The sequence below is a fragment of the Mauremys mutica genome, chromosome 1 (assembly GCF_020497125.1).
Source record: "Mauremys mutica isolate MM-2020 ecotype Southern chromosome 1, ASM2049712v1, whole genome shotgun sequence".
NCBI classification, from domain to species: Eukaryota; Metazoa; Chordata; order Testudines; family Geoemydidae; genus Mauremys; species Mauremys mutica.
Genome location: NC_059072.1, coordinates 44,515,110 through 44,538,828, shown reverse-complemented (window position 1 = coordinate 44,538,828; position 23,719 = coordinate 44,515,110). Strand labels below are relative to the sequence as shown.

Genomic DNA, 23,719 nt, shown 5'->3' with positions numbered 1-23,719 from the left:
CTGGTTTTGTTATTCCCATCCAAGAAAATAAATAACTACCGGTATACTAGTGTGATATATTTGTATAACTGCCTCCACAGTAGGGCTTTTACCAGAGTAAAGCCATACTGGTTTAAAAAAAAGTCAGCCCCCTAATTAACAGTTATACTGATAAAAGTAGGCTAGGTCTTTAGGGAAACTAAAGCTTTTCACTGTTGGATGATTGATGGAATCAGAACTGGCATCAGGCTACAAAGTCACATAGGAGGAAAGTTGAGCTGAGAAGCAAAATCAAGCTTACTTATTATGTATCAAGGATAAAATGTTAGGAATGCATTTCTACAAATAACAGCATAAAGATGTGAAGAGATAAGCAAAGTAACAATTCAAAACTGAAACTGAAGAGCTAATTGTACTTTTTTTTTTTAGTTTTGTACCAGTAATAGCTGATTGCAAATAATAGTGAAAAGCAGTTTACAGCTATTAATACTTAAGTCCTAAAGCACTGTAAGCTTACCCAGTCAAAAGTTATCAGACATCTGCACATTTTATCACCTCTCCGTGAGGAATGCATTCATAGCACTAGGTTGGGAAGTCTCTAGCTCTCTCTCCACACCTGAAATACCTCTTTTCACACACTTCACCTCTGATTCAATAGCCTAGAGCCAGCACACAAACTCTCGTTTCCATCCCTTTGGTCCTGTGCAAGCCTAAATTTACAGACATTTTTTACCTTTTGTATTTTCCCCCCACATTGGGGAGTGGGGGTGGGGCGATATAGCGACTTGGTGTAGAACAGCCCAATTTTTTCCCTTTTAGGAGCATGAATTTTTGCGGCAGGAGCCGAAGGAGGAAAGTAGTCGGTGGAGAAAGGAAGAAGAGCAAAGCACCGAGGGTCGGAATGGAGGGTTCCGGGCTGCTGGCTGGAAGGGTGGTTTATTTTGCGGGCAGAGGAGACAGTCAAAGGGGAAGAACAAGGGGCACAGGCCGGGGGTGGGGAAGGGGAAAGGAGACGTGCGGTCTGTAGGCGAAGGAGGGCAGCGGAGCAGGGCACCCGGACGAGCGAGGGAAGCCGAGCGGGAGGTGGGAACGTGGCAATGGGGCAGGCGAGGAGCAGCGCCCGCCGCCGGAGCGCAAAGGACACACGCTGGGTGGCGAGCGAAGGACGGAACAAGGGGCACAGGCTGCCGGGCGCGCAGGGGGGGCCGGGGCCGGGCACAGGCTGGCGGGGACACGCCGGGAGAGGGGGGCGGGTTGCGCCGCGTCTCTAAGCCTGGCGTGCGCGGCTGGCGGGAGGGAGGAGGCCCAGGCCGGGGTGCGGGCGCGGAGAGCCCCTTACCTGCACTGCGCCTCCGCTCCGGCTGCCTGCCCGGCCCTCCTCGCTCGGCGGCGGCGCCTGCGGACTCGACCCGGCTCGGCGAGAGCCCAAAGGGCGATGGGGAAGCAGGGAACCGAGCGGCCCCGCCGGCCCCTGCAGCTGCAGACACAGGCGGGGAGAGCTCGCCCGCCCCCTAGTGCTGGCGGACTCGAGTCAGAGTCTGCGCCAAGGCCCGCTCCGCCGGCCCCTCCCCCCGCACCGACCGCCTCTGCCCCACCCCCACCGACAGCCCCTCCCCCCGCACACCGACCGCCTCTGCCCCACCCCCACCGACAGCCCCTCCCCCCGCACACCGACAGCCTCTGCCCCACCCCCACCGACAGCCCCTCCCCCCGCACACCGACCGCCTCTGCCCCACCCCCACCGACAGCCCCTCCCCCCGCACACCGACCGCCTCTGCCCCTCAGCCAGCTTCAGCCGCTACCCCCGCACACCGAGAGCGTCTGCCCCACCCCCTTGGTCACCCCCTCCCCCCGCACACCGACAGCCTCTGCCCCACCCCCACCGACAGCCCCTCCCCCCGCACACCGACAGCCTCTGCCCCACCCCCACTGACAACCCCTCCCCCCCGCACACCGACAGCCTCTGCCCCACCCCCACCGACAGCCCCTCCCCCCGCACACCGACCGCCTCTGCCCCACCCCCCCCGACACCCCCTCCCCCCGCTCTCCGACCGCCTCTGCCCCACCACCACCGACAGCCCCTCCCCCCGCACACCGACCGCCTCTGCCCCACCCCCACTGACAGCCCCTCCCCCCGCACACCGACGGACACGCTTCATGTCACTCCCGGAGAAAGCCCATCTGCCCGCGCTGCTGGAAGCCCCAGCCGGGGCTCTTGGCCGCCGGGGTTCCTGGCCGCCGGGCTGGGCTTCCCCTGCGTGGCCGCTCTTGCTGGGGAGCTCAGACCCCGCTCCAGAGGCCGCGCAGAAGTGGGGGCGGGGGGCACCTTCACTTCTGCGCTGCAGCAGCCCCGGAGTCGGGCTCAGCTTCCCCTGGCTCCAGTCAGGACTCCGGGCCCCCAGGCTTGGGGCTTCCACTCCCTGTGGCTCCAGCGAGGCTCTGGGTGCCCGGGCTCGGGGCTTCTGCCCCGCAGCTGCAGCTGGGACTTGGGGCATCCAGGCTTGGGGTTTCAACCCCTGTTAGGGTGGCCAGCTGTTCTGATTTTATGGGGACAGTCCTGATTTTGGGTTTTTTTTTTCCTTATATAGGCTCCTATTACCTCCCACCCCTGTCCTGATTTTTCACACTTGCTGTCTGGTTACCCTAACCTCTGTTGCTGCAGCCAGAGCTCGGGGCACCCGGGCTTGGGGCTTCTGCCCCTGTGGCTCCTGCTGCATCTCGGGGTGACCGGAATCTGGGCTTCTGCCGGGGCTTGTGGTACCCATTTTTCTGGGGGCCCCCACATTAGCAAGGGCCCCTGTATTAATCCTCCACTGGCTGGTACTAGCAGCCAGGAGCCCCCAGTGGGGGTGCTCCCAATAGCATGGGACCCACCTTCGCCTCCAGGAACCTCCTCTAGCTGCAGGAAGCTCAGTGGCTGATCCCTTCTGAGCCCAGCTCTGAAAGCAACACAGAAGTGAGGGTGGCAATCCTGTGAGGCCCCCTTTCCCCCCCTCTGAAGAAAGGATCCCATTTTGGGTTGGGACCTCCAGGGTTACACCACTGTGAAATTTCAGATGTAAATATCTGAAATCATTAAATTGACCAATTTTAAAAAACCCTGGCTGTGAAATTGACCAAAATGGACCATGAATTTGGTAGGGCCCTTCTCATGATTTCAAGTGAAACAGTAAAGTTACTGGAGTGGAGTGTGGGGAGAAAAATTGCTGGTGCCCATCTTTTGCAGGGAGAAAGGGCCACTGAGACATATAAACATACTTTATCACTGAGGCTGCCACAATCCAGCCTCAAACCCCTCCCCCAACTTCACACAAGGGCTCTTCCCCCCACCATCCCTCCTACTGCCCCCCCCCATACACACAGTTAACCCCCACCTTCACACAAGGGCTCCCTTCAATCTCTAAGCTACTGCCCTGCCACCTCCTTTCACCCCAGAGCTGTCACCTTGCTCCCTTCCACTGCCCCCACCCACAGAGCCAACCCTCGCCTTCAACTCAGACTCTCCCCTCCCTTCGCCCACCCCCAATCCCCACCTTCACACCCTACTTCTCCTACCCACTGACATAGAGTTACCACCAGCTCCCCTGTTGCACCTGGACTTGCCCCACAACTTCCCCTTCCCTCCCCGGAGTGTGTGTGTGGGGGAAGTTTCTGGGCATTCCCACTGGCAGAGGGTGTGTCAACCAGCAACGCCCAGCTCTGCTGTCACTGTCCCCTACCCCCGTGGGCTACAGACAACCGGTCTTCTCCTCACCAGCCCCCCGGTGGAGACTGAGGACACACACCCCTTCCCCTGGCGCGAACCTGCATGGTCCAGGAGCCCGCAGCCAGGCATCAGCGTTGCTGGGGGGTGCACACCAGGAGTCACAGCACCGCTGCCGTCCTTGGCTCTCCACTCCAGGAGAGCGGGGGAGACTCAGGGGCAGGGGGAGGCCGATCCAGGAGCCCCCACGCCATGCCTCATGGGGTAAGGGGACGCAGCGGGATCAGCACCCCAGCACCAGGAACCCTCTCCCTGAACCAATTTCCCTTGTTTTGGATACATTTTTCTGGTTCACTCCTCTGCCACCCACTTCAACTGGGGTGGCTCGCAGCATGGTGCAGGGCATACTGGGAGTAGTGGTGCAGGTCCAAGGGCCCCGGTGGAATGCAATGAACTACAACTCCGGCAACACCCAGTCCCTGTTGTGCCTGTGCACTGCACTCCCTGAGCTGCTGAATGTTTCAGCAGGCTCTGAGTAGCTGCTAACTCTTTGCATTGCTGGGTTGTGGCCAGGGCCAGATTAACCTTTTGTGGGTCCCCATGTAATCATTATGGGCCCCTTCCAAGTGTGGGCCTGGCACCACTGTAAACTCATACTGGCCCCAGAGCCCTGCTCCCTCACACCAACACCCCCACCCCAAGGCCACCCCCTGCAAACCAACACCCCTGCCCCACCACCCTTCTTCCTCACAAGAGCCCCATGCCACGGCCCCTCCCCCCACACACCCTCTTCAGAGCCGGTCCCACAGCCCCTCCCCCCTACAATGACACTTCCACTCCAGGGCCCTTCCCCATGTCCCCTCGCCCCCATGAGAGCTCCACCTCATGGCCTGTCCCCCACACATTGACACCCCCTCCTCTGGGCCTGCGCCACATCCCTTCCCTCACATCAACACACCCACCCTAGGCCCCCTTCCCCACACACTGACACCCCCTCCCCAGGGCCTGCCCCAGGAATTCCTCTCTCCAGGTATGTCACGCACAAGTGCCACCCTCAGGTGGCTTTCTTCCACCAGGTATTGCCCCCACTGCTAGACCATTGACTTACCCGCAGCAGCAGAGATCTTGCAACAATAATCAATGCAACAATTCCACATTCATTTTTGTTTTAGGGTGGGTAATTTAAATCAAATGTGCAAAGATCAGCATTCACTGTTGAGGTCCTGTGCACCTGAGCTTCTCCTGCTTTCTGTATGCTATCAGAGCCATTGCCACTCAAATATTCCTGGTGGCTGCTATGTTGCATTCCATGGTCATTTGGTGTCCTGAGTTTCTGCTGTGCCACACACAGCAGCCACTCAAGACACTGATTGTAGATAGGGATAATAGAACTCTGGTTCTGTGGTTCCAAAAACATAGGTCCTGAGATGAGCTATAGAAGAATCTCTTTTTGCTGTACTAGTATTAGGCCTGTGACACACTCTTGAATGGGTTTGAGATACCATCCACTAGAGAGCACTGCTACATATAAACTATGGCTAGTACATTAGAAAATTATTATTTCATAGGGCAGTGTTTCCCAAACTTGGGACGCAGCTTGTGCAGGGAAAGCCCCTGGCGGGCCGGGCCGGTTTATTTTCCTGCCGCATCCGCAGGTCGGGCCGATCACGGCTCCCACTGGCCACAGTTCGCTGCTCCAGGGCAATGGGAGCTGCTGGAAGTGGGGCGGGCCGAGGGACATGCTGGCTGCCATTGGCCTGAGCAGCGAACTGTGGCCAGTGGGAGCCGTGATCGGCCGGACCTGCGGACGCGGCAGGCAAACAAACCGGCCTGGCCCGCCAGGGGCTTTCCCTACACAAGCGGCGTGCCAAGTTTGGGAAATACTGTCATAAGGAATAATAGGCCTGGTCTACACTACGCGTTTAAACCGGTTTTAGGAGCATAAAACCGATTTAACGCTGCACCCGTCCACACCAAGAGGCCCTTTATATCGATATAAAGGGCTCTTTAAACCGGTTTCTGTACTCCTCCCTAACGAGAGGAGTAGCACTAGTATCGGAATTGCCATATTGGATTAGGGTTAGTGTGGCCACAAATCGACGGTATTGGCCTCCGGGAGCTATCCCACAGTGCACCACTGACCGCTCTGGACTGCAATCTGAACTCGGATGCAGTGGTCAGGTAGACAGGAAAAGCCCCGCAAACTTTTGAATATTTCCTGTTTGCCCAGCGTGGAGCTCCGATCAGCACGGGTGGCGATGCAGTCCGAAATCAAAATTAAAAAAGAGCTCCAGCATGGACCATGCGGATGTGATCGCAGTAAGGGCAGGCAAATCCGTTCTATCAGCGCTCCGTTATAGAAGACGAAATTCAGAATCATTTTTTAAAATTCTCCAGACAGATGCCATAGCAGGGACTCAGCGCACTGCAGCGTGACAAGCGTAACGGAAAGCCAAAGAATCAAATGGACGCTCATGGACTGGAGGACTCAAGCTATCCCACAGTTCCTGCAGTCTCCGAAAAGCATTTGCATTCTTGGCTGAGCTCCAAGTGCCTCTAGGGTCAAACAAACAGTGTCCATGGTGGTTCAGGGCATAGCTTGGCAATGTACACCCCCCCACCCACCCCAGAAGTAAAAGGGAAAAAATCCTCTCGTGACTATTTAACATGTCACCCTATCTTTACTGAATGCTGCAGATAGACGCAATGCTGCAGCAGTCAACACCAACATCCTTGCTCCCACCTCCCCCGCTATGGGTGGCTGATGGTGCAATATGACTGGTATCCGTCCTCATCATCATGAGCTTTTTGGCACGTGGTGCAGTGCAAAAGGACTGGTAACCATGCCGACTAGCATCTGTCAGGTCCCCCAATGTCATGTGCACCTAATTTTTCATGGTAGATGGTGCAGTATGGTTGATAACCGTCTTCATCATAGCAACAGGGGGCTGAGCTTCATCAGCCCCCACCCTTCATGTGTAAAGAAAAGATTCAATTGCCCCTGGACTAGCAGCAGGATGCTGGGCTCCTCTCCTCCACACTCCTTAATGTCCTGTCTGGACTATCATAGCAGCTGGAGGCTGCCTTCCACTCATTTATCACTAACAAGTCACTGTGTCTTATTCCTGCATTCTTTATTACTTCATCACACAAGTGGGGGGACACTGCTATGGTAGCCCAGGAAGGCTGTGGGAAGAACGGAATCAACAGGTGGGGTTGTTGCAGGAGCACCCCCTGTGAATAGCATACAGCTCATCATTCCTGCAGGATCTGACACAGAGCAGCTGTGCTCTCTGGTTCTATGATACAGTGGTTCTCTAGTACACTTGCCCATATTCTAGGCAGGACTGATTCTGTTTTTGATACCATAAAGGAGGGATTGACTCAGGGAGTCATTCCCAATTTTGGCTTTTGCGCCCCTGGCTAAGAGCAGCCAGGGGCACTTATGACAGCAACAGATGGCGCAGTGCAAAAGGACTGGTAACCATGATCATCTTTTTACCAATTTATGGATTGGTAGATGGTACAGTATGGTTGGTAACCATCTCTGCTGTCATGCAAAAGCAAAAGCATGCTGCTGTGTAGCGCTGCTGAATCGCCTCTGTCAGCGGCATCTAGCACACATATAGTGACAGTCACAAAAGGCAAAACAGGCTCCATGATTGCCATGCTATGGCATCTGCCAGGGCAATCCAGGGAAAAAAGCCGCGAAATGCTTGTCTGCCGTTGCTTTCCCAGAGGAAGGAGTGACTGACGACATTTACCCAGAACCACCCGCGACAATGATTTTTGCCCCATCAGGCACTGGGATCTCAACCCGGAAATTCCAAGGGGCGGGGGAGGCTGCGGGAACTATGGGATAGCTAGGGAATAGCTACCCACAGTGCAACGCTCCAGAAATCGACGCTAGCCTCGGACCGCGGACGCACACCACCGAATTAATGTGCTTAGTGTGGCCGCGCGCACTCGATTTTATAAAATCTGTTTTACAAAACCGGTTTATGCAAATTCAGAATAGTCCCGTAGTGTAGACGTACCCTATACTGTCCCCAGCTTGAGCAGCATTCCAGCCACCTTTGTTGTCGTTGTTGTTGCTTGGGGCGGCAAAAAACCTAGAGCCGGCCCTGTGTGAGAGGAAGTATTATTATATTTGTTTTAGAGGCGGAGTAACTGGAACACAGAGATATTAAGGGCATGATTTTCAGAATTGTTGAACATCCAGAGTGGGAGCTAAGGGTGCTTTGTATCTCTGAAAATAACCTTAAGAGATTTTCCTAATGTCACACACAGGAAGTCTGTAGGAAATCCAGGAATAGAACATAGATGGATGTCTTTTCTATCCTAACTATCCTATTGTAATTCTAGAGTGCCAATCATCATAGTATCAAAGCCCTTATTTGCCTGACTCTACACTACAATTAGACACCTGTGGTTGGCTTATGCCAGCTGACTTGTGTTGCAGGGCTGTTTAGTTGTGGTGTAGACGTTTTGGCTCAGGCTGCAGCCCAAGTTCTGGGAACTTCTCCTGTCACAGGGTCCTAGAGCTCAGCCTTCAGCCCAAGCCTGGAACATCTACATTGCAATTAAATAGCCCCTTAGCCTAAGCCCCAGTTAGCTGGCAAGAGCCAACCTCAGGTGTCTAATTGCAGTGTAAACATACCCATAGAGACAATGTGGGTGGGGTAATAACTTTTATTGGACCAACTTCTGTTAGTGAGGGATACAAGCTTTTGAGCTACATAGAGCTCTTCTTGAGTAAAGCTGGTTTAATTTTGGGGGAGGGAAGGTGAAGGTTCATTAACATTTTGGGGGGAAATAGTTTTAATTCTATTTGAAAATTTTCACATTTTTTCGTTTCTTTCTTTTTTTGATGAACAGAATTTTACATGAAATTTTTAACACCAAAACTAAAATGTTTGTTTCTTTTTAAAAGAAATCATTTTTGGTTTTGTCTCCCTTTCTTTCCTGGTTTTTATGTACTGAAAAAATGTTTTTGGGGGAGATAAAAAGTGAGAGAAAGTGGCGATAAAACACTGTCTTTTCATTCCTTTCCAAAAGTGGAAAAAATTGTCATCCAAAATACTTCAACGAGGCCTAACCCTGAGCTTCCCCACGATACTCTTTAAAAAGTGATATTTCCAAACTAGTAACAAAAAGAAAAGGATAATAATGTATCCAGCAGTGTTCACTATACTTAGTATAAGGGTCACTGATACTTACCTTCACTGACCATCAGTATTAAAAAGAATAATTCCCCTTTATCACCCCAGGCTCCCACCGTAGGAGAGAAGGAAAGAAAGCAATTGCCTGATTTCCCATAGCAATAGCAAATCAGGCCACCAACACAAGGTATGCATGGTTTTCTAGAGGCCTGCCCAGGTCCATAGCATTGTAGTAAGCCAGCCAGAAGAACTATACTGAAATTCTACTTTGCAGTACAGTATGTAACATTTATTGTAACGTATGTAACAAAATGTAATGTGATAGAAGCAGAATTCAGAAAGGGCTGGAAACAATGGCCAGTTTTTCAGCTCTGCTCAGTAGGAACAGGGCACAGCTGAGAGGGGGAGCTTTGTGATTCTGGAGCAGGCTCTGTGCCAGCACTCAAGGGTATCAGCTAGGAATGAGCAGAACACAGTGCACTCTGGCTATGCCCCCCTCCCAGTGGAATTTTCAAGGGGAATCCTGGCCAACTAGAATAGCTGGAGACTTCTCCACACTGAGGAGATTCAGCTTTTTGTCGCTTTCTGGCTGTAATCATGCCCTCTGGACAGGATCAGCCAATGAGAGTTTGCTCTGATAGTGAAATCATTGTAATGCTTCTAACTTGGAGTTGGTTGAGAGTACTTTTCTTGAACTCCTGCTTGATTGTTTTAGAGTTGAAATCTACTGAATTTCCATCAAATTTCCACGTTGTATAGTATCATTTATTTCAGTTACATGCTTATTAAACCAAATTGTTATTTTTCCAAATCACTTGTAATTGCTATTGCTCTGAACACAAAGATGATATAGGCCTGAACCCTGCCTACCCAGCCATTTCCACTTATACTTCCTCTAAGATTTCACAAGCCCTGATCCTCATAAACACAGTAAAAATAAATTTATATTAAAGAAGGATATTTTCTGATTCAAAATTTCTTTTCCATTGTGCTTAGATTCTACCAACAGCTCAGGAGAGGAATTTTAAAGTTCCAGGGGGGGAGTCTCTGATTGGTGCAGAGCTTCTACCAGAGTTGCCACCTCACACGGCTCCCTTCCAATCCATTCCCCTATTGGCAGGCACTGCCGACTCACTGGCACAGCTGCCCTGAAGTCAGCACCCAGGGACTGGGTGTGCCTGTGTCTGTGGGGAAGAGGAGCAGAGTGGAGCTGGCTGAGCCCTAAGGGCAGCACATGCAGCAGTTTTGGTGTAGTCTCTGCCCTGATGCAGTCTAGAAGCAAGAAAGCGGTCAAGAGAAATGACAGGGGGGACACATCATATCTGGCTGGCAGCCCTGCACCTTATAGGGACAGGCTCAGAGCTGGGCAGCAAGGAGAGACTGGGTGGGGAACAGTGAGAAGAGGGCAGAGGTAGCACCCCAGGAAAGACAGAACTCCTTGGCACAGGCCTCAGGGACTTAATGTAGCCACAAAGATCCACCCATTCTCACTGCTTTGTCACTTCAGCTCCTTGACCTCGCTGCCTGTCACCATATACCTAGCCCCAGAGAGAACCCCATTCCCACTGACTGTCATTGCACCCCCAGTCCCCTATTCCCAGAGAGACCCCAGGCCCACTGAATCCCACTGCAGCACCAGAGAGACTCCCCCTCCCCCCCCCCAACTCTGTCCTAACACTATTGTGACGAGATCCCTGGAGTGCAGCCTGGGACTGTGGGACTGCTCTGCCCCCTTACCTCTCCAGCCCGGGCTGTGTCTCACTGTGGTTTGCTAGTGACAAGCAACAACCCCCTCCAGGTGCTGTTATCACTCAGCACAACTGCATGTGGAGCCCCGCACCCAGCTAGATTGCATGAATGCTCCCAGAGCTACTCATGAATCACACAGAGAAAGGCACCAGCCAAATCCCCCCAGCTCCCAACACTGTATGCCAGGAATATAGCGTCTTGCACTGCTCAAGATGAGCAATGCAGATTTATTAATTGGTTCACCACTTCATCAATGGAAAGTGGATTTACACCAGCCTTTGCAAAAGTGAGCAGATTTACCACACACTTCAGGCAAACTCACCGGTAAAGATAAACAGTTAAACAAATTTATTGACTACAAAAGATAGATTTTAAGTGATTATAAGTGATAGGCAAAAAGTCAGAGTGATTACCAAAATAAAATAAAATATAAGCACACAGTCTAAACTCTCAACTCTATTAGACTGGGCAACATCTAGATTAAGCAGTTTTTCTCACTCCACTGGATACTGCAGTCCTTAATATACAGGTCTGTCCCTTAAACCCAGGCCATTCTCCTCTGTTGGAGTCTTCAGTCGTCTTCTGAGTGTCTTGGTTGCTTGCAGCATAGGTGGGGGCAGGAGAAAGGCGAAGCATGAGCCCCCTGTGTTCTGTTTTATATCTTTAGTCCATGTGCTTGGAGAACACAAGTCCAGACGTGTGGTGGGCATTGCTGAGTCCCCAGGCAAGGTTGAGCAATTCCCCTGGTGTGGCCTTATGCAAATGAGTCCTTGAATTGTAGCTCTGTTGCTGGACAATGGCTGTTGATGGTTGTTTGACACCCCACCCGGGCACTTTCCTTGCTGTTGTCTCTGGGGAGCTAATATCTGGTTGATTGCCCAACTTACAGCATGTTTTAGTGACAACCATAAAACACAATCTCATAACTTCATATGCACTAAAGATATACATATTTAGATAGAACAGTGACTTTCAGCTGATCATAACCTTCCCCCTGATACCTCACATGGCATGCTTTATATACAATATCACAATTATACACAGATGAAGAATATGGGGGTTACAAGATGCTCCCCCCAAGGTATAGTATGTCACAACTGTCACTTCACGCTGAGAGGGACCTCTAACCAATGTTCCCTCTAATTTTTCCATCCATGTGCGGAATTAATTTTGTCGTGTGCACCAATATGGAGGTGATGTTTGGTGGGGGTGTGGCCAAGGGGTTTGGAGTGTGGGAGGGGCCTCAGGGCTGCAGCAAAGGGTTTGAGTGCAGGGGGTGACGGCTCCGGCTGGGAGTGTGGGTTCTGGGGTGGGGCTGGGGATGAGGGATGCAGGGTGTGGGAGGGAACTCAGGGCTGAGACAAAGGGTTGGAGTGTGGGGCAAGGGGGTGAGGTCACCTGGTGGTGCAGGCTCTGGGGTGGGGCCGGGGATGAGGGGTTCAGGGCTGAGGCAGAGGGTTGGGGTGCGTGGGGAGGGAGTGAGGTCTGCCAGGGGTGCAGCCTTTGCGATGGGGCCGTGGATGAGGAGTTTCGGGTGCAGGCTGCCCCAGGGCTGCAGCAGGGAGCTAAGGAAAGAACAGGAGCCCAAGCTGAGCTGGGGAGCAGGGCTGTGTCTGCCAGAGAGAACCAGAGAAGCAGCCCAGGGAGCAGATCCATGTTGGGAGCAGGGCCTGGGTGGCAGGACATCTGGGCCGCAATGGCCCCAGCCCTTCCCCAAGACCTCCACAATCTCCTCCACTCCAAACAACCCTGTCCCTGCTGCTTGCCACATCCCTCCTCCTCAGGTGCTGGGGCCAGCGGCTCAGCGGGATGGCAGGGCCTTCAGGGGTGGAAGGAGTTGGCAATAGGGGGCTCACAGCAGCTCAGCCCGATGCGGCTGGGTTGGGTGGGCTGGGGCTCCTCTGGTCGTGGGAGCCCCTCAGAGTCAGGCCTTCTCCTTTTACAGGGTGTGAGGGGGGGGTCTCAGGGCTCTGGTGTGTGAAGGTCGGAGCCTTGGGTGGAAGGAGCAGGGCTGGCGGGCTTGCCCCTCCAAAGCTGGGGTTCACCCGCCACCCATGGAGCAGGGCCGCAGAGCAGAGCAGCATCAGTGCTGAGGCAGAGTGGAACTGGAGCTGGGGCTGGAGCCACCTGGAGCCAGATGTGAGCAGCTGGGGAGAGTGAGGGGGGACCCTGGGCAGCAGGCCCAGTGCAGGGAGACACCGCCAGCCAAGAGGCCTTGCAGCCAGACTTGGAGGGGGATCGTAACCTGGGGAAGGAGTGGGGTTGATACTGGGAAGAAGGGTCCTGCCACCTAGAGCCTGAGCAAGTGTCTGACCCACAGCATCCCTGCAGCACAGCCAGGGCCTGAGAAGGAGGTCTGGGACTTGTGAGGAAGAGATTGTGAACTTCCCTTACATTCCAGAGACTGCTGGTTGTGGTGTCCCCATGCCACAGAGTGGGGTTATGTGTTTTCCTTTAACCTTTCCCCTTTTTTCAAAAAAATTGATTGCTGTTTAATAAATTGTATTTGCTTTGAACTGTATGTAATGATCAGTGGGCCAGGGAAGCATCCAGTGCGGAGAGAGCACCCCGGAGTGGGGACACCCTAGCCCCTGTCCTAAGTGACCATGATAAGGTTGGGGGTTGAGCCCCCCAGGATCCTGGGCCAGCCTTGTTGGGGTTACGAGGACTCTGCCACACAGAAGAGTGGCAGGGGAGCCCTTGAGGTCAGGCAAGCATCTGGTTAAAGGAAGTGGGAGCGAGGGCTCGGAGCCTTTCACTAGTCCATTTTACCAGGGTAGTGTATAAGCCAGGAAAGTTCCCCACAATAGCGGGACCATTCCCCCACTTATGAATGTCACAGCACCCTCAGCCATCTATACCTAGAAAGACCCCAACCCCAGAACACCCCCAAACCTCACTGTATGTCACCACACCCCATCAGCCCTCTGTCCTCAGTGAGACTCCTAATCCTACTTCACTCCTTCTTCCCAGAGAGACCCCCTAATCCTGCTAAATCTCACCACAGCCCCAGAATCAGGCCATCAGACCTACTGAATCTCACTGCATCCCCTTGACACCGATCGCACAAACTCACAGGATGTATTTTATTTAATTGCAGCAAAGAATCCTGTGGCACCTTATAGACTAACAGACGTTTTGCAGCATGAGCTTTCATGGGTGAATACCCACTTTGTCGGATGCAAGTAGTGGAAATTTCCAGGGGCAGGTATATATATGCAAGCAAGAAGCAAGCTAGAGATAACGAGGTTAGTTCAATCAGGGAGGATGAGGCCCTGTTCTAGCAGTTGAGGTGTGAAAACCAAGGGAGGAGAAACTGGTTCTGTAGTTGGCAAGCCATTCACAGTCTTTGTTTAATCCTGAGCTGATGGTGTCAAATTTGCAGATGAACTGAAGCTCAGCAGTTTCTCTTTGAAGTCTGGTCCTGAAGGTTTTTTGCTGCAGGATGGCCACCTTAAGATCTGCTATTGTGTGGCCAGGGAGGTTGAAGTGTTCTCCTACAGGTTTTTGTATATTGCCATTCCTAATATCTGATTTGTGTCCATTTATCCTTTTCCGTAGAGACTGTCCAGTTTGGCCGATGTACATAGCAGAGGGGCATTGCTAGGATATGATGGCGTATATTACATTGGTGGATGTGCAGGTGAATGAACCGGTGATGGTGTCCTGGTGTAGATATGGTTAGGTCCTGTGATGGTGTCGCTGGTGTAGATATGTGGGCAGAGTTGGCATCGAGGTTTGTTGCATGGATTGGTTCCTGAGCTAGAGTTACTATGGTGCGGTGTGCAGTTACTGGTGAGAATATGCTTCAGGTTGGCAGGTTGTCTGTGGGCGAGGACTGGCTTGCCACCCAAGGCCTGTGAAAGTGTGGGATCATTGTCCAGGATGGGTTGTAGATCCCTGATGATGCGTTGGAGGGGTTTTAGCTGGGGACTGTATGTGATGGCCAGTGGAGTCCTGTTGGTTTCTTTCTTGGGTTTGTCTTGCAGTAGGAGGCTTCTGGGTACACATCTGGCTCTGTTGATCTGTTTCCTTATTTCCACATGCGTGTACTGTAGTTTTGAGAATGCTTGGTGGAGATTTTGTAGGTGTTGGTCTCTGTCTGCAGGGTTAGAGCAGATGTGATTGTACCTCAGTGCCTGGCTGTAGACAATGGATCTTGTGGTGTGCCTGAGATGGAAGCTGGAGGCATGAAGGTAGGCATAGCGGTCGGTAGGTTTTCGGTATAGGGTGGTGTTAATGTGACCATCACTTATTTGCACCGTGGTGTCTAGGAAGTGGACCTCCCATGTAGATTGGTCCAGGCTGAGGTTGATGGTGGGGTGGAAGCTGTTGAAATCGTGGTGGAATTTTTCCAGAGTCTCCTTCCCATGGGTCCAGATGATGAAGATGTCATCAATGTAGCGTAGGTAGAGAAGGGGCGTGAGTGGACGGGAGCTGAGGAAGCGTTGTTCCAGGTCGGCCATAAAAATATTGGCATATTGTGGGGCCATGCGGGTGCCCATAGAGGTGCCACTCCAGAAAACACCATTCTAGCCACCATGGATGTGGAGGCTATCTACACAAACATCCCACACACTGATGGAATACAAGCTGTCAGGAACAGTATCCCTGATGATGCCACAGCACAACTGGTTGCTGAGCTCTGTGCCTTTATCCTCACACACAACTATTTCAAATTTGATGACAATATATATCTCCAGATCAGTGGCACCGCTATGGGCACCGCATGGCCCCACAATATGCCAATATTTTTATGGCCGACCTGGAACACCCACGAAAGCTCATGCTGCAAAACGTCTGTAGTCTATAAGGTGCCACAGGATTCTTTGCTGCTTTTACAGATCCAGACTAACACGGCTACCCCTCTGATATTTTATTTAATTGATTTGTATGAGGCCTTTTGTCTCATTGAAAAACAATAACAACCAGGTATTGAGCTAAAAATTGAATGCTTTTGTTATGTATCCAAAAATTGTGAATTATCTGTATCAAGTGCACAAACATTTATTTTGACTGGGATTACGGTACCCCAACACCTCTCTTTTCAGTCTGCTGTAAACACTGTGTTAGAGTGTAATCATATTTTAAGAGATACTTTCATGTTAAAAGCATTTTAAACAAATCTTTGCTTGGGTTATAACACCTCATTTATCATTATTTAATGTAATCTATTAATTAAAAATAAAATTCTTACTTTTTAAAAATTTGGAATAAGAAACAATATATTGAAATGTTTCTGTTGATCCCATGTAAATGCCTATGATTCCAGAAAACATATACACATGTACTTGCTGCCACCATAATGAACCGAACAAAATCCCTCAGTCCAAACACCCCAGAGCTTTGAGCATGTTTGGCTTAGCTCCTGATCTTCATTTTAGGTATTTGAGATTCAGCTCTAATTTTTACAAACATAAACTAAATGAGCACTGTCCCTTTATGAAAAAAACATGATATATTCATATAATTATTCATAGGCTAAAAACATTATACCCAGGCCTCTGTAACCTATGTGGATCTAGGACTCTGTGCCAATGGAAGAAAATAATATGTACAACTACATGGTCAAAACTTTCCAGTGCTATGTCTCCAGGCTGCAGATTATCAGCTGAACCCTTTGGCTATGGCCCTTGGCAGTGGATCTTCTCATAAGAAATTGTCAGTCATAATTCACTGATCTGGTGTCAAAGCAGTCCCTCATGACTTTTTAAAAATATGGCTTATCATAAGTAAGTATAGACCTCATGTTCATATATTACAAACTAATTCTCTGCCTGAACTGATCTTACCCTGAAGTTGTGAATGAGCCAGCTTGTTTTAGAAACCACTAGGCTGTTAGTTATGAGTGCAGAGCCAGCTTTTTGGAGTTTGGATATTTGGTGGTATAAAAAGTATTGCTTTCCATGCAGTGGTATAATTTCAGGAAACATTTATCTTGCAGACTTAAGTGGCTGTTTATAATGATGCTCTGTTTAAATAATAAGATGCAAATCCTTGGAAATTTACAAAAAATTAGAGCGAAATAAACGTACCCAGGAATTTGTAGGAAAACTGATCAGGAAATGCTCTAGGTTTTTTGCTGCCCAAGTCAAACTGGAAAATATGATTTCCCCAAGTTTTCATTCACTCACATTATAAATAATAACTAAAAAGTATAATCACAACACAAAGGCACTTAAACCTGGTCTTCTCTCTTCTTCTACCCCCTCCTAAAAAAGAGAGAAAATGTGCCTGGAAATGTCCACTCTGAAGCAGTATTTGAATAGCTTCTTGGGTGGGATTAATTGTGACTTTCTATACACATAGCCTATATAATATTCAGTACTCTCCTTACAATGAGAAAGACATACAGAATAAATATGCTCTGTTAAGAGGTCTCCTCATTTTATGATCCACACTGTCAGATCTCAGTTTACAAGCCACAAATACATCAGCTTTTTGAAATAATAAATCAGCATGACAATGTGTAGAAAAATAGTAACAAATCAGAGATGAACCTGAAACAAAACTCTCCAAACTCTTGGACACAGGAGCGGCTCCAGGCCCCAGCATGCCAAGCGCAATTTTGGCGGCATGCCTGCGGAGGGTCTGCTGGTCCCGCGGCTCCAGTGGACCCTCCGCAGGCACGCCTACGGGAGGTCCACCAGAGCCGCGGGACCGGCGACCGGCAGAGCGCCCCCCACGGCGTGCCGCCGTGCTTGGGGCGGCGAAATGTCTAGAGCCGCCCCTGACGAGAGCAGAAGCATGAGTAGCTCTGTCAGCTCTCCATGTTGAAGAATGGCAAAGCAGCACAGCAGTCTGTCCCGCTCCCCCTGCAGCAGCAATCTGCCTGTTGCTGTGTTCCTAGTGCAGGGAAGAACAGGAGCATTCCAATTATTTGCTCTTTGTTTGTTCCCCAAATGGAGCAGCACACAGATACTTCCTGGAGTTTTGAAAGGGGAGGTGCGCATGCCTGCAGAGCAGCAGAGATCAAAACACCGAGCAGAGCGATCAGGGCAGGCATTATGGGATACTGGCGGAAGCCAGGTCTGTAGACAAAACAATCAGCAGTGTCTACACTGGCTCTTTGTCGACAATAAAGTGAGGGGAAAAGACAAAAGTCTCTCCTAGTGGTGGAAGTTTTTTGTTGCCCAAAGTGGGTGTTTTTGGTGACAAAAGTCCCATTGTAGTGTGTATGCTCTTGCTATTGTGTTGCCAAAAGGCAGGTTTTAGTGAGAAAACTTGCCAGTGTAGACAAGCCCTAAGTTTATTAGTGCTTCATATCAGCAAGAGACTGTTTCTGTTTTTCCTTTATAATATTCTCAGAGGTTTTCTGCAAGTACCATATTTAAATATCAGGTGCCTGTACCTTTTGTGGAATGTAATATTTGATCTTTAATAGATTTTTCAGTTCAGACATAACATTAATAAAAAGAATCTTTAAAAGGTGCCATAGGCAGGAATGGATAAGAGTTAATAGCACACTTTGCTAATTCAGTGGAAGCATGTTCCAAAGGCAGTTGAATGACATACCTACTTATATGGTCACAATTCCCTTTACAGAAGAACAAAAAGGTTTTAAAATTTACATTTGAAGGTTAATAACAATAACCTCTCCTTTCTACTTATAACTTTTCTGTTCGTCCACTCATTTCAGCAGATGTTTGGGTTTTGTTTTACTGCTCTCCTTCTTCTGCCATTCCATGAAAGGTATAGTCCAGGGGTTGGCAACCTTTCAGAAGTGGTGTGCCGAGTCTTCATTTATTCACTCTAATTTAAGGTTTCGCGTACCAGTAAGACATTTTAACATTTTTAGAAGGTCTCTTTCTATAAGTCTATAATATATAATTAAACTATTGTTGAATGTAAAGTAAATAATGTTTCTAAAATGTTTAAGAAGCTTCATTTAAAATTAAATTAAAATGCAGAGCCCCCCGGACTGGTGGCCAGGACCCGGGTAGTGTGAGTGCCACTGAAAATCAGCTCGCGTGCCGCCTTCTGCATTTGTGCCATAGGTTGCCTACCCTTGGTATAGTCTATTATACAGCATTAGATATACAAAGCTTTCACTACAAAATTCAGATAACAAGTGTAAATGATCGACAGACTCCCCACATACCCCTGCCCTTTAAAAAGTTAACAACCATTCCTGTCTTGCCAACACATAAACAGTCTTCTGTAGGTGTCATATGTCTGTTCTTATAGTTGTTACACATCTGGAGTGAGAGAATCCTCTCTCACAGAGACACCTGCAAGGTGGTGGGGCAAGGCGATGGGCAAGTAGCAAAACTGATCCTGCTGAGCTTCCAGGAAATTGTTCTTTTATGTGAGAGAAGATTTGGGAGTGCAGAGTGGGCAGAATGCAGTGTAGATGCAGATTCTGGGGTTCCACAGAGAGGGCAAACTAATGTGTAAACTCTTAGGGGCAGGGAATGACTCTAACTATATGTTTGTACAATACCTAACACAATGTGTGTACAATCTGCTTTGAGCCTCTAGGTAATAGCATACTATAAATAAAATAAATTCTAGATACCCAGAAATAGGAGGTGGCCACATGGAGGGCTCGAGCTGGCCTTTTTGCAATTGTGGAGATCCCCACTCCACATGCTTGTGTCACCAGCATGGATGGGCCAACCCTACCCCATGTAAGCCTTGATTAATTAGGGGAAAGGCAGAGAGAGGAGTGGTCATTCCACCCCAGAACCCTAGTTAGCTAGAGGACTGGGAAGAAATCTCATTCCTGACTTCCTGCTTCCAGCTTGCCTCCCAGTGGACGAGAAGACTGACATTCCAAACCGGGAGCTCAGTCCTGCACAGGTGTGGGTAGAGGATTGTTTGCAGGCCGCTGGTCAGTGCTGGGAGAAAGCCATGGGCTTCGTCAGTGAACAGATGTGGGTGCTGTGGTTTCTGGAGGGAGCAGGCCCAAATGCAGTCTGAACCAAGGGCTAAGGGTGCTAGCTAGGGCACAGCAGCAGCCAGGCTGGAAAAGCAGCTCAGAACTTGCAGAGTAATGCACATTGGAAAACATAATCCCACCTATACATATGAAATGATGGGGCCTAAATTAGCTGTTACCACTCAAGAATGAGATCATAGAGTCATTGTGAATAGTTCTCTGAAAACATCCACTCAATGTGCAGCGGCAGTCAAAAAAGCTAACAGAATGTTGGGACTCATTAGGAAAGGGATAGATAAGAAGACAGAAAATATCATATTGCTGCTATATAAATCCATGGTACCCCCACATCTTGAATATTGTGTGCAGTTCTGGTCACCTCATCTCAAAAAAGATATATTGGAAAAGATTCAGAAAAGGGCAACAAAATGATTAGGGATATGGAACTGCTTTTGTATGAAGAGTGATTAATAAGACTGGGACTTTTCAGCTTGGAAAAGAGACAGCTAAGGGGGAATATAATAGAGGTCTATAAAATTATGACTGGTGTGGAGAAAGTAAATAAGGAAGTGTTATTTCTCCATCTCCTAACACAAGAACGAGGGGTCACCAAATGAAATTAATAGGCAGCAGGTTTAAAACAAGCAAAAGGAAGTATTTCTTCACACAGCACACAGTCAACCTGTGGCACTCTTTGCCAGAGGATGTTGTGAAGGCCAAGACTATAACAAGGTTCAAAAAAGAACTAGATACGTTCATGGAAGATAGGTTCATCAATGGCTATTAACCAGGCTGGGCAGGGATGGTGTCCCTAGCCTTTGTTTGCCAGATGCTGTGAATGGGCAACAGGGGATGGATCACTTGATGATTACCTGTTCTGTTCATTCCCTCTGAAGCACCAGGCATTGGCCACTGTCAGAAGACAGGATTCTGGGCTAGATGGACCTTTGTTCTGATCCAGTATGGCCATTTTTATGTTCTTATGAGTCCAGGGTTCACTAACCCTGAGCTCATGCTGCACCCAAGCAAAAGTGATCTCTAGAAAGGGCAGGAGATACCCTACTTTGGGACTAAAACACTGAGGCTGGAGAGGGAGGGGGAGTTTGGACCCTTAGGTTAGAAGAAAATAATGCTCTCTCTCTCTATAAGAATTAGGGACTCAGTGCATTGTACTACTGCTGGGTGGTAGGTGTGATTCCTTATAGGAGTCCCTCAGTGGTCCCTTTAACTAACTGGGAATTTCCCAGATATAAGGATTGGTATTGTTATGCTGGGGTTTGGTGAAATCTCACTGAAGCTGTTGGGCGTAACATCTACCCTTTATTCAGGATAAAGGTAAAAAGCAATGAGGCTCCTTTATGGGATATATTGCTGAAACAATAGGAGCCACCATCCAAAACACAGGCCACATGCAAAGCCAGTTAGGAATCTCAGCAATGCAGATGGAGCAATTTCACTTGGGAATTAATGCAAACACAGGGGGATGAGTATTACTTAAAGGAGGTGTGTGTGTGTGTGTGAAGCAGCAAAAACATCCCTGAACTACACAAAGAAGGAAGCCCTAGAGATAGCCAGAGAAGCACTTGTAGCATGACCCTGAGGAAAAAGCTGAGAGAGCACTGTTGGGTAGCTAGCTAAAAAGAGTCTTGGAACTCTGAGCAATGAAATTATCCCCTGTGTTTAGGGAAACAGGATTTTGTGTACATTCTTTGTAAATAAACAGGATTGTATCAAAGAAATATCTGGTTCCATCATCAATTTATTTTCCTAACAGAAACAATCAACAAGACCCCGAATACTGGCTAATTGCTTGGGTCAAAAAGGGGTAATAATATTATACCCGAGTACAACATTTATTTCTGGGGTTAATTCCTGACTCCCCAAAAGCTATGGAAGTCCAAGAGACTGCGACCTAATGGAAGGCAAGTGGGATTCTCCACTCCCAAACAGTAGGTTTGGAATTTGGGGATTGCTCAATGAAGCTGGTGCCCCTACCACATTGTTCCACTAGTCTTCTTCCCACTGGCATTATGACTCCAGTAGAAGCTCAGCTGCTGTGGCAAAGTGTCTCACAGCTACTCAGTGGCAGCTTAGTGTAGAGTCCTGTAAATGATACTATTAAAAGCAACTGGTCTCTGGCTCCATCTGTTCCTGCTTTGGAAAACCTGCAGAGCCCAGTCCCTGTGGTGCATCCATGGCACGCTTCTGTGGTGTCTCAGGGACCAAAAGATGGAGCATAATCAGCAGGAAGATTCTGCCCAAGTTGGGTCTCGTGGGCTAGAAAAGGGTAATTTTAAATTGTTGTACGCCAAGTAATTTTATTTTAAAAATGACTATAATTAATTAGCTTAGACAAACAAGAAATGGTAGACCAGCTCTTACTAATTGTTTCTCTTACTGCCAACTGAGGGAATGTGCCTCCTGCCAAAGACCAATATTTCTTTGTATATGTTCCAAAGTACACATTTCTATGCAATGAAAATTACATGTATTGTACATTTCAGTTCACATGATGCTGGCAGGATGTCTATTCTGCATCAGGATGCTGCATTGTACAAACAGTATAGGAAAGATAGAAAATGTGTTATTCACCCCATGAGGCACACTGAACTGCTGCTCCTAAGTAGTTCAAAGAAACTTGCAGTTTCCCAGCCTTTCTTTCAACGTGAGGAACCGCTCTCAGTAACTGTTTCCCAATCTGCTTCTCATTGTGCCCTTTGCTCAGCTCATTTGCAAAGAACTTCTATTCATCTTCCAGGAAAGGTTGCCAACACTATTTAAAAAACTATGGGACAGACCTCAGATGTCCCCAATCTCGACTTGAACCTCTGGGAGCAAGTCCCTTTCCCCGCACCCCCATGCTTCCTAGGATTTCTCTCTCTCCAGCTCCAGATGCTGCGGAGAACCCAGGGCCTCAAGCAGGGCCGGCTCTGGCTTTTTTGCTGCGCCAAGCAAAAAAAAAAAAGGGCAGGGCCACTGGAGCAGCAAAGCAGGGGGGAAAAAAACTGCACGGCTGGAGCGGCAAAGCGGGTGGAGGGGGGAACACGGCGCGGCTGGAGCAGCAAAGCGGGGGGGGGAACATGGCACGGCTGGAGCGGCAAAGCGGGGGGGGGCGGGGGGGGAGAAACAACGGCACGGCTGGCAAAGCAGGGGAAAAACAAAACAAAACCAAACAAAAAACCCTACAGGGCGGCCGGAGCCAGGGGGACTCCCTGTGCTGCAGAGTGCGCGCCCGGTCTAGTTGGGGGAGGGAGGGGGAGTGGTGGGGAGAGAGAGAAGGGAAGGGCTCCGCGCCGCTCTGGTAGGCAGGGAGGGAAGGACGTGGGCTGCCCTGCCGAGTTTGCTGCAGGGCGCTCCCCTCCTCCGCGCCACCGCCCCCTACAGGGCTGCCAGAGCAGAGAAAAAAAAAGTGGTTGTGCCACTCTAGGTTTGGGCGGAATACCGCCCCGTAGAATCTGCCGCCCCCAAGCACGAGCTTGCTCAGCTGGTGCCTGGAGCCGGCCCTGGCCTCAAGTGCTAAGACAGCAGCTGCTGCAGCTCCTGTTCACATTCAAGTTGGAGGCTGCAGTTGCTGGTCTTTGCCTGCTGCAGTACTGTGCACTCTGTTGGGGACGTTGGCAGAGCTACTGGGTGTATTGACACCCCCCTCCCCCTGACAGAGTCCCTTCCAGACCCTGGCCCTTCAGCACAGCTCCAGGGCACACAGCCCTGTCCACTTGCCCTGCTAGACAGCCTGTGCAGGTCAAGCAGACGGGGCTTTGCTCAAGGGCTGGAGTCAGTAGTGGGTCATGTCCAGCAGGGGCCAGTACTCATGGGTGCATCTTTCCACTCCCACTTTCCACTTCAATGCTGGCTCTTGAGCACAGCCCCGTTTGCTTTCCCTGCTCAGCACTGAAGGGCCAGGGTTGAGAGGGGAGTGAAAAGATGCACCCAGGAGTACTGGCCCCCTGCAGTTGAAATCAGGATAAAAGGCATCCTGTACTGTTTTAGTATGGGACAGGCAAATAAGGATGGCCCTTGTAATCAGGGGAGGCTCCAGGCAACAGTGCAATAAGCATGTGCCTGGGGCGGCAAGCCACAGGGGGGCGGCCTGCTGGTCGCCGTGAGGCGGCAGTCAGGCTGCCTTCGGCGGTGCACCTGCGGGAGGTCTGGCGGTTCCATGTTTTCGCGGCAATTCAGCGGCGGGTACACCAAAGGTGCAGGACCAGCGGACCTCCCCCAGGCATGCCGCTGAATCTGCGTTAC

General features: G+C 50.0%; 1 protein-coding gene across 1 annotated transcript in view; it reads right to left on the bottom strand.

Annotated features, from left to right (window-relative positions):
* The window catches only part of FAM3C (FAM3 metabolism regulating signaling molecule C), a 75,938-nt gene extending 74,452 nt beyond the window's left edge, over positions 1-1,486 (bottom strand). Inside the window, exon 1 of the mRNA XM_045031519.1 lies at positions 1,319-1,486. The gene's annotated coding sequence lies outside the window, so the exon portion shown is untranslated. The remainder of the gene's footprint in view (positions 1-1,318) is intronic.
* Between the last annotated feature and the right edge of the window lie 22,233 nt (positions 1,487-23,719).